Below are 5,737 nucleotides of genomic sequence, written 5' to 3'. Positions count from 1 at the left end.
TTCTTACCTGTAAATTGAAATAATTTGACGGAAGGATTTAAGTGTATGTTTAAAGCAAAAGTGTGAGGAGGGGGTTTTGGTTTTAGAGTCACCCTGATGTGAGCATAAAGTGTGAGTTGCTTTGAGTTTTTTAAAGTTCTTTCATCGAAACAAATGTGAGCATAAGGTACTTTACAATAGTGTGATAGTAGGGATAAAAACTCACATATTCCAATATAAGAAGCAATTCATGAGTTGATTCCATTGAAAATGCTCCAACACGACACCACCTTTGATGCAAGACTTGTTCCTCTGACCACAACCTTAACATTTAGAATTGCTTCTACCAGTTTAAGCACTTTCCCCTTCTCTACCATACCATATTCTTCCTTTTAGGATATTGAAAATTTGCATATACTTAGTTTTCCTTCAATGTGTTGACGTAAGTAATTGATCATCAAAAACAATTTCTGGAATGGGGAGTTATAAAAATTGGCATGGTTAAACAATAACTTGGGGCCATAGTTGGTTCTATTTGTTTATTAAGTTTATTACGTAGTGAATTCGACGATGGAATTATTAAAGCAGTGCTAAATCAGATAAATATTTCTAGTCAAACCATATATTACTCGTTTATTTTACTTTAAATTATTTGTCACTTGCAAAAGCTCCAATGCAAATAACTTTGTGGATAATGTTATTATTGTGCTATTATGGTTGTGTGTTTATTGTCATTTATTACGGTAAGATCAAATAGAAGTATTTCGGTAAAATTTAGGATTTCAAATAGTGGGATAGAAGAAAACCAAAGATTAGTTTTACGGAAAATGTAAAGAAAGTTCAGACCAAAGGCTTAATCTTGTAACCATGAAGATCTCAAAGTTGTGACTTGCCTTTATATATACTATTTCAACATTGTTGGAATTGTTTCAATCTATCACATTTTAAAGTTAGAGGACACTTGCATACCCATTATTGATGCATCTTGATCTTGATTCTTTATTTTTATGATTTATGGAGGTATGATGGCACCTAATGTGTTTTTAATATCATTATTTTAAAGGAAATCATTGGTAATTTAAATTTAATATACTTAAACTCATAGTATGATGGACTTGTCTCAATAATTTTCCTCTTTTTATGATGAAAGAGTTTATATATACACAAGTTTTAAGCTTGATGACTCAGGAGCAAAAAATATATAAAAATGCATTATCTTAACAAGTGTTCTTTTTGGGAAAATTTGTTGGTACTTTATCGTTATAAATATGTAAAAGCTCAAATGTTAATTTCAGCATAACGCAACAAATTACTCAAATTATTAAATAAAAACACTTTTAGTTAATAGAATTAGTCAATCACGTTCTTTAAATCAACTAACAATTAAATATTATCAAATAATAATCTTTTAAAAAAAAATTCACATGTACTGTTGATATTAGACTCTTTAAATGCTCTACTTCTTCTCCCACTTGTTTATCAACTTAAAATAGATTATTGGACAGGTAAAATTGATTGGAAGAAAAAATACACATGAAAAGGATGGGAAAAATGTTTCATGCATTATAAGTTTGTGTTTGGATTGAAGAGCAGATTTAAAAGAATTGATTTGAATAAGTTTGAGAAGAAAGAGATATAGATGAGATTGTTTGTATTAAAAGAAAGATAATAAAAAATGAGAAAAAAATTTATGAGTGATGTGATTAATTTAATAAATTAAAAAATATTTTAATTGATAAAATTGTACTATTTATAATTTTATTTTAGTATTTAAAATGTAATTTAAAATAAAATATTGTTAGTATAAATTATGTTATAATATAGCATGAGTTATTATTTAAAATAAAAAAAATTGTGATTGATGAAATTATTGAAAGCAAAACATAATAATAATAATAATAATAATTATTACAAAATAAATAACTTTTATTTTATTTATTATTTTTATTGTTTATTTCATATAATAATAAAATATATTTATAAGTTTTTAATTATTATATCCTACATTTTAATTTAAAAATGTATATAATAAAATGAATTTAAAATTTAGTAATTAGATTAAATTTATTGAATAGTACTTTCCTTCAGATCTTTTCAACAATGCAGAGAAAATTTAAAAGGTTGATAAATTATGATTTTCAGTATTTTAATATTAATTTTTATTAAAATTCACATTTTCATTTCATTTCTTTCCTTACAAACAATACATACACTATCCGAAATAAACACACCATGAAATAGCAAAATAACTAAAAATAACTAATGTTGCAGCCTCTTTAAACATGAAAAAAAAAATAAAGAATCAGAAAAATCAAGAGGATAAAAAAATAGTGAGAGCTACACCTGACATTCATCTAACGTCAATACAAAAAATACAACTTAAAAGTTATAAAAAAAAATTACAACAAAGTTGGGTGAATTTGTAATTTAAAGTAGTCTACTATCTACTATATATCTAAGAAAATGTTAGTATAATGAAATTACTGAACTAGACATTCTACTTCGTTGACACGTGTCTTAAATCAATGGCATTTTCGTCAATTTAATGTTGTAGTGTTTTGGCAGTAAAGAGTCTTTATGGGTTGATAGACGTTTCCTGACAGATTTTTAAATCTTCTTCTCGAAGGCAATGTTAGTTTCGATGATAGCTTGTCTCGTAAATCCTGATCCTTCATCTTTCTAACTTCATACATCCTTCTTCTCGAGATTAGCATTTCTTCATACATTTTTTTTCTATATTGATCCTTCCTTTGTGTAACTTCATTTTATTAACTTCATATATCATCCTTCTTATCCGTTTATCATTGTTCTTCGTACATATTTCTTCTTCTTCATCGAAAGCTAATATTTTTTTTTTACTTTCTGTTTATTGTTCTTCATGCATCTTCTTCTTTATGCATGGTTGTTCTTCTTGACCAAAGATTGTTTTTTTTTTTTTGTTTTCTGTTGAACAATTTTTCATGTTGTTCTTAATGAAAGGTTTGATTTTTATAAGTTTTTTGGAGTTGTTCTTAATGAAATGTTAATTTTTTTTTACTTATTTTCCGTTGAACATTCTGATGATGTTGTTGATGAAAGTTTTTGTGTTTTTTTAAGTATTTTTGTATTGTGTGTTTGTTGTTGTTGATGAAAGGTTAAATTTTTTTACTTTATTACTTCTTATGTGGTTCTTCTTCTTCTTCGTGAAATGTTTGATTTTTTTTTATTATTTTAATGTTGAAGATGTTGTCCCCGTGATTTAATACCCGTGGGTTAGTATTTTTGTAAGTTAGTAGGTTCATTTTTTCTTTCTTTTTTCCTCCTTTCCTGCTCTCGATTTCGTCCTCTCCTTATCCTTCCTTTCAATTCTCGATGTACCGCCTATTTTGAAAAAATGTGAAAGCTTTCAAGTAATTTTCAACCCAACAAATACTTTTTTATTTATTTTAACTTTGTTGGTGTTATGTGGAGTGTGGTGGCTGGCATGGTGGTCCGTGGAGAATGGTAGTTGGCATAGATATTGCACTGATGAGTTTCAATCTATTTCTTTTTTGTACCAAAGTTGTTTTTCCTTCTTTTAGATGCCAAAGTTTCAATTTTTATCTTTTCTATGCCAAAGTTTCTATTTTTTTTTTCTTTTGGATGCCAAAGTTTAAATTTTTTATGTTGGGATGCCAAAGTTTCAATTTTTTCTTTATCTTTTCTCATGCAATTCTTCATTATTCTTAATATTATTTCACATTTGTCCAACTTGCCTTTTTTATTTGATGAACATTTATGATGTGAAGGAGGTCAAAGAATGACAAAATGTTAAGGAAGGACGTTGGATAAAGCTTTTGCTTCTGGAATTAATATTCTTATAACTTTGGAAGGTAAGTGTTTATTCTAACTTTTTCATACATATTATTAGTTGGTTTTCTAAATTCCAAAAACAACGACTAGTGCCATTTTTACCTTTTACTACTTAATTTGTATTGTTTACAATAGTGCCTCATTCTTTTCTTTACAAATGAAAACTTTTGAATTGCATTGACAGGTACTACTCAACTATTGGGCACATCAAAATACCAGTTCTAAAAATAAAGGAATGAGCAGATTTTGTGGAAGAGGTTGTGTTCCATCTATGACAGGCATGTAAACTCTATTTTCAATTAATGTCATAGTTGTTAATTTTATATATATATATATATATATATATATATATATATATATATATATATATATGTGTGTGTGTGTGTGTGTGTGTGTGTGTGTGTGTGTGTGTGTGTGTGTGTGTGTGTGTGTGTGTGTGTGTGTGTGTGTGTGTGTGTGTGTGTGTTAATTCCATATTTGAGAATTACCTATGTAATATACTTTTTATGTTCTTAATGTTCTTAGGCTTAGACTTATGATATGTAATATAGATTTGCAACAACAAATTTGTGATTCAATGATGTTTTATATGCTATCAATTGCTTAGGCCAATGTTGATGGGAACAAAATACTCAATTATGGTGAGTTCGTAGCCGTGATAATTCACTTGCAAAGAATGGAGAATGATGAATATTTTCAAAAGCATTCATGTTTTCCAACAAAGGCAAGAATCAATATATTGCTATGTTGAGTTTGGTGACCTACAAACAACATTATTAGATGAGTCCAGAGAAAATGACATTGTTGTATTCGATGACAACATGGATTGTACATGGTGAGGATTAGTTCCTTATTTATTTTTAAATTTGATTACTTTTTGGGTTGGATTTTCTGGCTTTTTTGTTAATATGGTATTTTGATTATTGATTGATGATTTTATTACAATGTTGCAAAGAGGTTTAAATATAGTGAATTGGAAGTTGATATAGACTTTTAGCACAATGTGAGGCTTGATCCTGCAATCACCGATGAAGTTACAACCTTCTAACTTCTTTAACTCTAAATAGTTTTTCTAAAGACGTGATTGATATTTTTGTTCTTTGCAGGTTGGGTGGACCAAATGAGAAATGTACATGGTCAAGTCGATGGTGCAAATGCAGATGTTGAAGCTTTATTGATTGGTTCTCACATGGTTGACATTAGAAAGTTATTGTTGATGCTTGGATGTTTGATGAATCCATAAGAATAGTCTTTGCAATATTTGCCTTTAAGGACATTCATGTCAACGAAAATTTGGAAAAGCTGAAGCGTTACATTTTGATAATTGCTTTGAAATGTCCTTTGATTAATGCAAGTTTTTGTCTTGAAATTTATTTTATTAAAGCTTTAAATGTGAAGGTTGGTTGTGGTGTATTCTTCCCGGTTTGAATTTTGATTTCTTTATATTATCACCAAATAAATTTTATACAAGTAGGTTAAAAGAGATCAATATGATTTCATAAGTTTATTTAATCTAAAAGACCATTAGCTTTAATAAAGAAAAGTAATGACCAAATTATACAATCAAAAAATCACAAATAAATAAAAAATATGATTTGATTATAATTAGATGAACTCTAAATTTATTAGTAATTAAGAAAATTAATCAGAAATAATAATACATAATATTTCGTTAAACAAACTAAAATCACTCTCATATAACTATAAATAGTTATAATAAATAAAGACATCAAATTAAAAAAAAACGTCTACATTTATTGTTTATAATGGAATGAAAACAGAATTTCAAAAAACATAAAGACAACCAATTAATTTGTGTTTACGAGATTATATATTGCAGAATATATCCACGTTTAAATATAATAATAACATACAAATATATATTTTATTTAATATATTATATAAGTAGAAGATTTAATTCTAAATT

This window comes from Vigna unguiculata, chromosome 3 (assembly GCF_004118075.2).
Source record: "Vigna unguiculata cultivar IT97K-499-35 chromosome 3, ASM411807v1, whole genome shotgun sequence".
NCBI lineage: Eukaryota > Viridiplantae > Streptophyta > Magnoliopsida > Fabales > Fabaceae > Vigna > Vigna unguiculata.
Note: the sequence above shows the minus strand (reverse complement) of the source record.